Source organism: Mustela lutreola, chromosome 3 (genome assembly GCF_030435805.1).
Source record: "Mustela lutreola isolate mMusLut2 chromosome 3, mMusLut2.pri, whole genome shotgun sequence".
Taxonomy (NCBI): domain Eukaryota; kingdom Metazoa; phylum Chordata; class Mammalia; order Carnivora; family Mustelidae; genus Mustela; species Mustela lutreola.
Genome location: NC_081292.1, coordinates 149,947,573 through 149,959,936, shown reverse-complemented (window position 1 = coordinate 149,959,936; position 12,364 = coordinate 149,947,573). Strand labels below are relative to the sequence as shown.

Genomic DNA, 12,364 nt, shown 5'->3' with positions numbered 1-12,364 from the left:
ATGTAGGGCACCTAGGTGGCTCATCTTGTTAAGCCTCTGCCTTTGCCTCAGGTCATCATTCCTGGGTCCTGGGATCAAGCCCTGCATCAGGCTTTCTGCTCAGCGGGGAGCCTGCTTCCTCCTCTCTCTCTCTCTCTCTGCCTGCCTCTCTGCCTACTTGTGATCCCTGTCAAATAAATAAATAAGATCTTAAAAAAAAAATGCATGTAAAAGTTGGTGAAATCCAAACAAGGTCTGTACCTGACTTGATAGTATTGCACCAGTGTCACTTCCCTAGGTTTAATAATGTATTATAATTATGTATGATATTATTATTGGGAGAAGCTTAGAAGAAGTCATAAGGAAACTGCATTATTTCTGCAACTTCTGGAAAATCAAACTATTTAAAAACAAAAAGTTACAATAAAACTAGATTTTTCTAAGACTGATTTTCAAACTTTTGAAAGGCATTAGAATCACCTACGGAACTTGCTTCAATTTGATTTGCTTGAGTGGATCCACACTGTACCTATTTAATAGGATCTGTATATCGGGCCCAAGTGATACATACTGGTAATCCAGCATATTACAGTTTGAGAACCACTGGACTAAAATAAAGGCAAAGGTATTGGAAAAATGACTATCCCCATCAATACGTATTATTCTATTTAATAGCCAATTACTAAACTAGCTGTACTTGCACAGACCCTCATTCGTTAGACTACTTAACTGAACTAAGAGGCCCTCACTTACAGACACAGTAAGACATGCAAATGAAATTAATTCTTGAACTATTTTAAAAGCACAAATACTATTATTCATAACAAAAATCTGATATATCCATACAGAAGTGAAAATGCTATTAAAAGAAAAAAAATACATGCTATTAAAACAAAGGGATGTAGGGAAAACATAACCACAATAAGAAACAAGGGCCACATTTTTAAATGTCCATTACCTGTGCTTCTATGTAAAAACAAAACAAAACAAACAAAAAAAAAACATTGTTGGCAAATCATACACACACACGTAATAAGCATCAAGACATTTGATTTAAAAGCTGCTTTTGTAAGGGAAAAAAAAAAGAAATGAAAAGACCAACCCAGACATTATTCTATACGCAACATAATAAAAATTAAAACCCAATCTGTTAAGACATCATTCAACGCCATTCACAGGGATTGGTAAGAGCAGCACATTTCATACCCTAAACCCATGACTTCGGCATTTGCATTGGGTGTTTCTGTCCTAAGCAGCTTACCTTAGGGAGGAATGGGTCCTGGGATCAACTGAATCAGGAATGATTCAGTTTCCCAATGTCACACCTTTCATCTTTTTACCAAAAGAAATGCAGCAATGATTTAGTTTTGGAAAAACAAAACAAAACAAAACAAAACTGCAGCAATGAAACAGAATAAGTCAAGTCTTGGAATACCATTTCTGAAAGCCTACTGATCTCGATCTTTAAGAGTTACTACCAATTCTTAAATGCCACTTCAATTGCTCTCAACTCTGGGGAAAAATTGTTTGGGATGAAAAAAAAATTAAGCCATTTTCTGACTTATACTCAAATAGTTCAATATAATAGTAATTAGCAAATATAATAATAAGCAAAATCTAGATGTGGATAGCCTACAGCTCAGTTTCTCCTACACATTGACAATGTGGAGAGGAAATGTGGGGAAATGGGATTGGGCAAGAACTGACATAGAATGGGAGATTTTAAATGCCATAACCACCAAAGGAATGTGGGAAATTTAATCTAGCATGGACAAACTGACTGCTAGAGAAATCCGAATGAAAATGGGGTATTAGATGACATTTTAATTTTGCTATATACAATAATACCACAGAAGGTATGTCTAAAAACAAGAGCCCTTATCACTCATACATATATAATACAATACTCATGAGTAAAATGGCTATGGGTGGAATTTTCTTCAGAAGATAAAAGGCGAAGAAAACAGAGGCAGGGAAGGAGATAGCTAAAGCAAGATCAAAAGTGATTTCTGAAGCTGGGTGATGTGTAATGAATACTCCGCTTTTTGGGGCGCCTGGGTGGCTCAGCGGGTTAAAGCCTCTGCCTTCGGCTCAGGTCATGATCCCAGGATCCTGGGATTGAGCCGCACATCGGGCTCTCTGCTCCACAGGGAGCCTGCTTCCTCCTCTCTCTCTGCCTGCCTCTCTGCCTACATGTGATCTCTGTCAAATAAATAAAATCTTTAAAAAAAAAAATACTCTGCTTTTGTGTTTGTGAATTACTAATATAGAATCCCTCCCCTCAAAATCTTATGTCCGATGGTACAGATGAACAAAACAATTAGAAATAATTGAGGGGAAAAAAAGAAATTACTAAGGCTAATCAAAAATGCATATTTAGAATATATATAGATCAAATATATACTGATCTCCTAAATGAAGGTCACTTCTTTTTGTATGCAAAATGAAGAGCTATGCTTAAAACTTTGTGAAGTTTCTTCAACTCTAATGTTCTCAGTAAGTGCTTTAAACAAGCGAAGATCATCATTTTCTTTTTATATCTGTATCCTAGCCCTAGACTGCCACTAATCTACTTCCTGTCTCTATATACTTGCCTTTTTGGATAGTTCATATAAATGGAATCATAAAATATGATTTTCTCTTTTTTTTCTTTTGGCTTTTCTCCAGCTTCTTCCATTGGACCACAAGAATTTTGAAGTTTATCCATGTTGTAGCTTGTAACTGTATTTTACTACTTTTTATCACCCAGTATTATTCTATTATATGACTATACTACATTTTATTTATCTGTTCATGAATTGATGGGCATTTGAGTTGTTTCTGCTTTTTGGCTACTGTAAATTATGCTGCTATAAACAGCAGGCAAGTCTTTGTATATAACCCTTTTTGGTATATTATTCTTGTCAAGACTTCACAACAAAACTAATATAGCATGTTCTTAGTACGCAATGTAATTCCTCCCAGATCCCTCCACGCACACGGAAATAATTTAAAGCCATGATTCCCCAACTACTTGACATCCCTGGCATTTAAAAGTATAACAAATTCATTAAAGACCGGCAGATATTAAAGAATTATAAGCCACATAGATTATACAAAACACCACCTCAGACACAAATTGATTATCCAAGAAACACTTTTATTATGATTCAAATAGTTCAAGAACTGCTTTTCCAGTAAGACAGTCTTCTTTCAACTACAGATCAACGAGTTAGTATAAAAACTAAATGTACTCCCAAAGAACAAATAATCCAATCAAGAAATGGGCAGAGGACATGAGCAGACATTTCTGCAAAGAAGACATCCAGATGGCCAACAGACACATGAAAAAGTGCTCCATATCACTCGGCATCAGAGAAATACAAATCAAAACCACAATGCGATATCACCTCACACCAGTCAGAATGGCTAAAATCAACAAGTCAGGAAATGACAGATGCTGGCGAGGATGTGGAGAAAGGGGAACCCTCCTACACTGTTGGTGGGAATGCAAGCTGGTGCAACCTCTCTGGAAAACAGCATGGAGGTTTCTCAAAATGTTGAAAATAGAACTGCCCTATGACCCAGCAATTGCACTATTGGGCATTTACCCTAAAGATACAAACGTAGTGATCCAAAGGGGCACGTGTACTCAAATGTTTATAGCAGCAATGTCCACAATAGCCAAACTATGGAAAGAACCTAGATGTCCATCAACAGATGAATGGATCAAGAAGATGTGGTATATATACACAATGGAATACTATGCAGCCATCAAAAGAAATGAAATCTTGCCATTTGCGACAACATGGATGGAACTAGAGCGTATCATGCTTAGCGAAATAAGTCAAGCGGAGAAAAACAACTATCATATGATCTCCCTGATATGAGGAAGTGGTGATGCAACATGGGGGCTTAAGTGGGTACGAGAAGAATAAATGAAAGAAGATGGGATTGGGAGGGAGACAAACCATAAGTGACTCTTAATCTCAGAAAACAAACTGAGGGTTGTTGGGGGGAGGGGGTTTGGGAGAAGGGGATGGTATTATGGACATTGGGGAGGGTATGTGTTTTGGTGAGTGCTGTGAAGTGTGTAAACCTGGTGATTCACAGACCTGTACCCCTGGGGATAAAAATATATGTTTATAAAAAATAAAAAAAATTAAAATTAAAATTTAAAAAAAAAAACTAAATGTACTATATATATATATAAAATAAATATAATTAAACTAATTTGTTTTAAAGCAAGACACAAAGCAGCAATCCATGAATAGGCTAACACATCTAACAAAAAAAGAGGTAGCTGGCATAATGAAAACACAGCATAATTGCATTTCCATACTGATTTCACTACCTAAACCCAGAAAAGATAGGACTCCCCCCATAAGTGCTGCTTACCCAATAATGTGCAATTCAAAATTGTACTTTTAAACTCAGACATAGAACTGTAGAAATATTTTTATATTTTTCCTACATATTTAATGAATTCTTTTGGGGAAAAGATTTCTCTAGTTTTAATTATATATAGTTATTATATATATTATGTTTAATATATATAATAGGTATTGATAAATATTATATATATTTAATATACATATACAGGTATTGACAAAGAAAACACTTTGGGAATAATGATTTTGGAAAATGATCAAGAAGGAACACAAATATAAAAAAACCCATCTAATCAGAAATTCATTTAAACCACCACTTAAAATATGAAATCAAAAGTTCAAGTAAATCTTAAACATTTTATTTGGACTTAAAATACACAGATGTAACTCATTCATTGATCTCTGAAGTAGAGTGAAAGCTTATCTTTGCAAATGCACACACTGATTGGATTTTCACTCTGTTGGTCTTGTGTAAGTAGCATGCAATGACTTACTTTCCATGTTGTCTTTGAAGTGAGCTCTAAAGATTTCAAGACATGGGCAAGCAATGTAATTTTTTTAATCATTTTATTTTTTATCTTTTTTTTGGATTTTTATCATTTTTATTTTATTCTTTTTATGGTCTCATTCATATAAAATTCAACAGTACATTTTTTCAGGGTTTTTTAATCATTTTATTTTATTTTTTCAAGGATTTTTATCATTTTATTTTATTCTTTTCATGGTCTCACTCATATAAAATTTAACAGTACATTTTTGGTAAAACATAGTAAGAGGTAACGCAGACAATCTAGGGCTCCAGGGGTTCTTCTGTGCCAAGCACAGCCATTTCAGGATGTTCTACCAAGGAGGTAGAAGTCTTATTTGACCCTGTGAGAGAGCTCACTGAAATTTAAGAGTCTCTACAGTATTACTAGATACAGGACTGCTAGAGAACTTTGATCCATACGCCGAGAAATCTTTAAGAAATCATGGCCCAAAACTCATTTTTATAGTTCATCTAAACACTTGCAGGCTAAGCAAAAAACACATCAGCTACCTCTTCCTCTTGTAAGAAAGGTAGTAAAAATGAGAACACTGGATCATATCACAGGTCAGTAATTATACTAATAATTCTTTCAATAGGATAGTATTCCAAGCAGTATTAAGATACAAATATATAACATGTAAAAAAAAAATTAAAAAATAAAAATAAATACATAAAATGTAACTCTCCAGAAACCATCATTTTTATCCTTCTATAGATATAATCCCTTCAATATGGGGAAGGAATAATCTGGAACTACCCTATTTTTATTAACTGCTTTCATAACTTTTCTCAAATCCAAAGTAAATAATTTAATAAAAAGTAAAAACTAGAAACAAAATGTCAATAAGCATTATCAGAACTGAAAAATCACAATGAAATTGAAAACCAACAAAGAAAAGGTCTCTAAGAAAGAGTTTGCCATCCTATCTCATTTTTTGGTGTCTCTTTATTGCAAGCACAAAATGGCACATTAAGCAAGGAAGTCTCTGTTTACATATTATATGCTTTTCTCACAGCAACAATGTTCAAAGGGCTTACTGTAAATGTTCACAATTCTGACTAGGCATTAGTTCAGATTAGTGAAACCTGATTAGTGACTGGAAGCTTGCTGAGTCCAGCTACTTAAATGCTCTAGATAAATGCTATATCCTGAAGGAGATAGAATATTTTTTGGCACAAAGAAGATGGTTAATAAAATTTGGGGGTTTTTTAAATATTTTATTTATTTGAGAGAGAGAGAGAGAGAGCGTGCGAGCATAAGCAGGCAGAACAGCAGGCAGAGGGAGCGGGAGAAGTAGACTCCCTGCTGAGCAAGGAGCCCAACTCAAGGCTAGATTCCATGGCCCTGGGATCATGACCTGAGCTGAAGGTGGCCACTTAATGGACTGAGTCACTCAAGCGCCCCTAAAATATTGTTAAATAAATGAATGTTGTCTTCGGATACATACAAAGTCAGGTGCTCAAATATTTTCCCAGTCAAAAATAAATAAATAAATAAATAAATAAATCCTGATTTCTTAACAACATGCTGAAACAAGACAAGTTGCTATCTTTGGTATGAAATTAAAGTTTCACCATCAGGGACGCCTGGGTGGCTCAGTTGGTTAAGCAGCTGCCTTCGGCTCAGGTCATGATCCCAGCGTCCTGGGATCGAGTCCCACATCGGGCTCCTTGCTCGGCAGGGAGCCTGCTTCTCCCTCTGCCTCTGCCTGCCATTCTGTCTGCCTGTGCTCGCTCTCTTTCCCTCTCTCTGACAAATAAATAAAATCTTTAAAAAAAAAAAATAAATTAAAAAAAAAAAAAAAAAAAGTTTCACCATCAGACCCTGATTCTCAGAAAGAAAGGAGAACTTGCACAAAAATACATTATTCTCAATCATATAAAAATCCGGTTGTCTTTAAGCAATGCAGAGAACCAACCAACCACTAGGATTCCTAACATCTCACATTGTTAGTGTGACAACTCCCCCAAAGAAATTATTTTATATATATCCTCAATATCAGCCATATATATTATGTTCTTTTGTGTGAAAAAGGTCAAATTATAGATTAATTAAAATGAGCTCACTTGATAGAGTAAACATAAAGTTAAAGGTAATGATACTTAGGGGGGTCCTCTGAATGGCTCAACTGGTTAAGCATCTGCCTTTGGCTCAGGTCATGATCCCGGGGTGCTAGGATCGAGCCCCATGCAGGCTCTCTGCTTCTCTCTCTGCCCCTCCCTACTGCCTACGCTCGCTCTCTCTCTCTCTCTCTCTCTCCTCTTGCTCTCTGTCTGAAAGAAATAAATAAAATCTTTAAAAAAAAAAAAAAAAAACAGGTAATGATACTTAGGAAAGAACTCTGAACCAGGAGGTAAAGCAACATGAGTTTCCCCACACAGACTACCACATGACAGCATTTATAAGCTACCATCATCAACTTTGGGTAGAAAAGGAAAAATGGCATTTTCTGCACTCAAAAAATTAATAGCTTACTATTTTACTCAATTATGCATGAGAAGTCCCAAATGTTACCTTGTTCTCCCTTTCTCTTTAGGTGTCTTCAGTTTAATCAATCAATGAGCACTGGTGAAGCACCCATAATAACATCAGTCGTGAACTCATGAAGCTACAATAGGTGGGAAACTATGTATGTGTTATAGTGAACTCTTACAACCACCTTGCAGAGTTGCTGTTTTCTGTATGTTCTAGCATAAGGAATGAATTCCTAAGAGGAAAATTAATTTGTCCTCAGTCACAGTTAGTCAACTGCAGAGTAGCTGATCTCCACACCCATTTCCTTTCTCCCTGCCATTCCGCTGCTGAATCTCCTACTATGTGTGGCCGGGACTGATAAAACAACAATCTGAGGCTTAAAATTCTATTTGGAATGACAGGGGGAAAAAAACTGTATGACCTATTCAATAAAGATAATTCATTATTATTTTCTATGGAACAATATCTAAAAGAAGCCCTGGCTCACCAGAAGAAAACCATGGACGTGCATGCTAAAGACTAACTCATGCTCATCACGATCTATAAAACTACAGCTGGTCTCTTCAAGCAAAGGAAATAACCCACATTCTGAAAAGTAAATTACGTGTCATCTGCCTGATCTAAGCAACCTGAAATACTATTTCCAGCCCTCCTAACTACCCTACAGTTCAGCTTCACAGAAAGGTAGCTAATTTAGGGTAGAAATACTGTAAAATCTATTGCAATTTTTCCTCCCAAGAAACAACAGAAGGAAATGACAAAGAAACATACAGTAACCTCATTCATTTATACAAACTTTCCCTGAGGAAACAGGCGGATCTAGAAACAAAGGCATATATAACATGCCAAGTACTGGCGGTCAGTACAGCACAAAATCTTAGCAAAGATTCTGTTCAAAAATAGTCCTCAGAATATCAAAGCCATTAAAACAACTTTAGCACAAGAATTCTGGTATAATAGGTGTGTCCTGTATTATGAATGCCAAGATAAAGGAGCTAAAATAATAATGGACATTCACTTTTTGATCTTAAAATAAAAACCAATCAGATATATTGCAATGCTCTCACAAAAAGATTACATGCTATTCTTCATCCCGAAAATTTCATAAGCATCATTCACATGTTATTCTTACTCTAGTGTCTTAATCTCTTTCTACTCCTTAAGGAAAAGTTCAAAAGTAAAAAGTAAAAATTAAAAAATATAAAGAATGTTACTTACATTTTATCACAAAAGCAAAACTAATCTTTTATTTCTTTTTGGTGGACTGTGGCTTATTTTCATGAAATTGATGAGATATTTTATGTCTGCACTTCAAGAAATGATAGCTAACTTTGACCAACCTTTCTCCCAACTATGAAAATCATCATTCTGTGATTGCACATGAGTAATTAAAAAAACAAACAAAACCCCCAGCCAAATATAATCACTCATCAATTAATCTTCAAATTATTTTTTAATTATTTAATCAATAGTTTTAGGGCTGCCTGGGTGGCTCAGTGGGTTAAGCCTCTGCCTTTGGCTTAGGTCATGATCTCAAGGTCCTGGTATTGAGAGCCACAGGGCTCTCTGCTCCGCTGGAAGCCTACTTCCCCCTCCCCCTCTGCCTGCCTCTCTGCCTACTTATGATCTCTCTCTCTCTCTCTCTGTCAAATAATAAATAAATAAGTCTTTTTAAAAAATAAAAAATAAACAACAGTTTTACATTGTTTTCTAGCATTTCTCTTTGGGGGGGGGGGGACTTAGCTACATTGTTACAAAAAGTCAAAACTTTTAACAAACAAGTTACCCCACAAACAGAATCACCAGTGGATTATTCAGACGACTTGAGAGTTCTATGACATAACTGACAATAGGCTAAAGTTTAAAAGAAAGGGAGTCAGTACTAAGCACAGCATTGTGGAAAGGTTAAAAACAGTTGGGTTTTAGAAAGAATGAGTTTCTAGTTGTGTATCTCCGTATATACAGCTTTTGGACTAACCACAGCATTTTTTCTTTGTATGAATAAATATCCCCTTTCCTTTGACAAAGTTAAACAGCACTAAGAAGGCATCTAAACACTCCACTTGGAGTTATGACTATATAACTTCAAGTTTATGTAGAAAACAAATTTAACCTTAAAGAGTGATGCATAATCATTCCAAACATGAAAATGCAATATAATTATACACTTAATGTTGAATGTATAATGAGTTTGTATTAAATAGTTCTGTTACTCACCTTAGTTTTTTTTCCCTATTCCATCTGTTCAGTAATTTGCTTTCTAAAGAACATATGCTTAGTGGGAGTAAATAAGACACCACAGAGATAGATTCTCCTCTTATTAATGACATCATTAAATCTGCCTGTTTATAGTCTCAACTATCTGACCTCATGGCCTACATGGATAAATGGATTTGTTTAGTTTATAATCCTCACTGTGTGATTAACAGCAATTAACCAGACAGATAATAACGACCCATTTTTTTGATCTTTAAAGCAAAATATGGTGAGATTGCATTTTCTGTTATTTTTATGTGTGTGAGTCTTTAATGTTTCTTCATGATTAAAACTGAAAAACATTGGGGGGAGGGGGGGTTGGGAGAAAGGGGGTGGGGTTATGGACATTGGGGAGGGTATGTGCTTTGGTGAGTGCTGTGAAGTGTGTAAACCTGGCGATTCACAGACCTGTACCCCTTTTTATAAGTTTATAAAAAATTAAAAATTAAAAAAAACCTGAAAAACATAAATCTCATGTATTTATTTCTATAGGAAAACTAAATTTGAATTATGCAAGTCAGATTTCTACAAAGTATTCAGAAACATAGCCCCTGTTTAAAAAATTAACCACTCTGATTCTAGTGAACTTACTATTTTCCAGGTTTTAGATACTTTTTATAATAGCAAGTTCATTTATAATTTCAACACTTAGAATCTTGCCTAGGTACAAACAATTGTTACTTCTCCATTCTCTAAGGTTTTTGTAATTTCATAACCTTTGGGAAGGCTTCTTTAAATACCGAGCAGCTATAAGAAATACATTTGCACACTGTTAGTGCAAAGGTAAACTGGTATAGTCACTATGGAAAAGAGTATAGAGCTGTCTCAAAAAATTAAAAATAGAAACACCATATCATCCACAAATCCCACGTCTGAGTACCTGACCAAATGAAATGAAAAGAGGATCTCAAAGAGATAATTTCACTCCCCTGTCCATTATAGCGCTATTTCATAATAGCCAGGACATGGAAACAACTTAATTGCCCATCAATGGATGAATGAATGAAGCAAATTTGGCATATAAATGCAATGAAATCTTATTCAGCCATTTAAAAGGGAAAGAAATCCTGCTATTTATGAGAACATGGATGAACCTTCAGGGTTTTATGCTAAGTGAAATAAGTCACACAGAGAAAGACAAATACTGTATCATATCAGTATACATGGATACATGGAATCTAAAAGTGCTGAACTCAGAAACAGACTAGAATGGGGGTTTCTAAGGCCAAGGGGTAGGGGAAACGGGGAGTTGCTAGACAAAGGGTATAAACTTCCAATTATAAGACAAATAACTTCTGGGCTATAAGTACAGCAGATAATTACAGTTATTTATACTGTATTATATATTTGAAAGTTGCTCAGAGAGATTTTAACCATAAAAGGGGGGGGCACCTGGGTGGCACGAGAAGTTGAGCATCCAGCTCTTGGTTTCAACTCAGGTCATGATCTCAGGGTCATGGGATCGAGCCCAGAATCGGGCTCCAAACTCAGTGAAGAATCAGGATTCTCCCTCGCTCTCCTCTGCTCCATTCTGTCTCTCAATCTCTCTCTCAAATAAATTAATTTTTTAAAAAGTAATTATGGGATGTGAGCTAAGCTGAAGTTCTGGTGGTAATCATTTCACAATATAAATATAAGTGTGTCAAAACAACACACTGTACATCTTAAACTTATACAATGTTTTATGCCAATTATATCTTAATAAAGCTGGGAAAAAATACTTTGTACCACAAGACAATGTTTGTTCACTTTCTTGACCTTATTTCTTTTAACTCCCCAGACAGTGGGAGCCATTTGGAATACATTTAAAGGAAGCATTTTGATTACCACAGATATTCTAACCCAAAATTTTAGTATACACAAAAAGACTTGTCTTCACATTCATCTAAGATTACATAACACCAGGCATCTATTTAAAGGATGAGGTTAGTGGGGTCTCTAAAAAGAGGATGAAGTTTTGGCACACACATTTTACAAAGGAAATACAGTATTATTTATAAGCAAAGTGTTGAGTCATGTTGTGTTCTTTGGTTAGTTAAGTAAGCAAAATCATACAATCAAGTACCAGCCAAGTCGTAATTTCGACTCACAGCGTTCTTATTCATGGATTATGCTGCAAGAATTAATATTACACTCAGGGTCGAAGAGTAATGTACTAAGGATTGGTTCTTTGTGTTTGTTTAATTTAGGCAAATTTGAATGCTATGCTATTTTTACTCCCTAAACAGGTGTTAATATAGAAAGAACCAGTGCCAGTACAGTATTAAAAAAAAGAATACCAATCTGGGGTTCAAAATGCTAATTATAGTTTGAATTTCTTGTTAAGTAACGTAAACTGAATCTCAACTTACTTATTTGCTATTACTTATTTATTTATTTACTGACACTGAATGAAGAAAATATTCAAAGTACACTTTATAGGGTTCTTGTACTATAAGAGATAGTGATTAGTACTTGGTAAAATTTAAAGCTCTATATAAGTATAATTATCATAGTATTTATTGAAATGTTCATGATAATTTGAAAGGAAAATCACCATGGCTTAAAGCCTGAAAAGTATATCAAACATAATAATATATAATGAACAATAGTAATAAATAAAATTTTAAATAAAACAAAATTTTAAAAAATAAAATTTAGACAATAAAACATAATAAACAACAGTATTATATGAACACACAAAATTTAATGGATTAAGTATTATATTTAAATTTTTCTTCTTCGCCAAAAAGCAAAAATTACATCATCGCATAT

General features: G+C 34.9%; 1 protein-coding gene across 10 annotated transcripts in view; it reads right to left on the bottom strand.

The window, feature by feature from the left end:
• COBLL1 (cordon-bleu WH2 repeat protein like 1) overlaps window positions 1–12,364 on the bottom strand; it is a 171,405-nt gene that overhangs the window by 84,779 nt on the left and 74,262 nt on the right. The gene's annotated exons all lie outside the window — the stretch shown is intronic.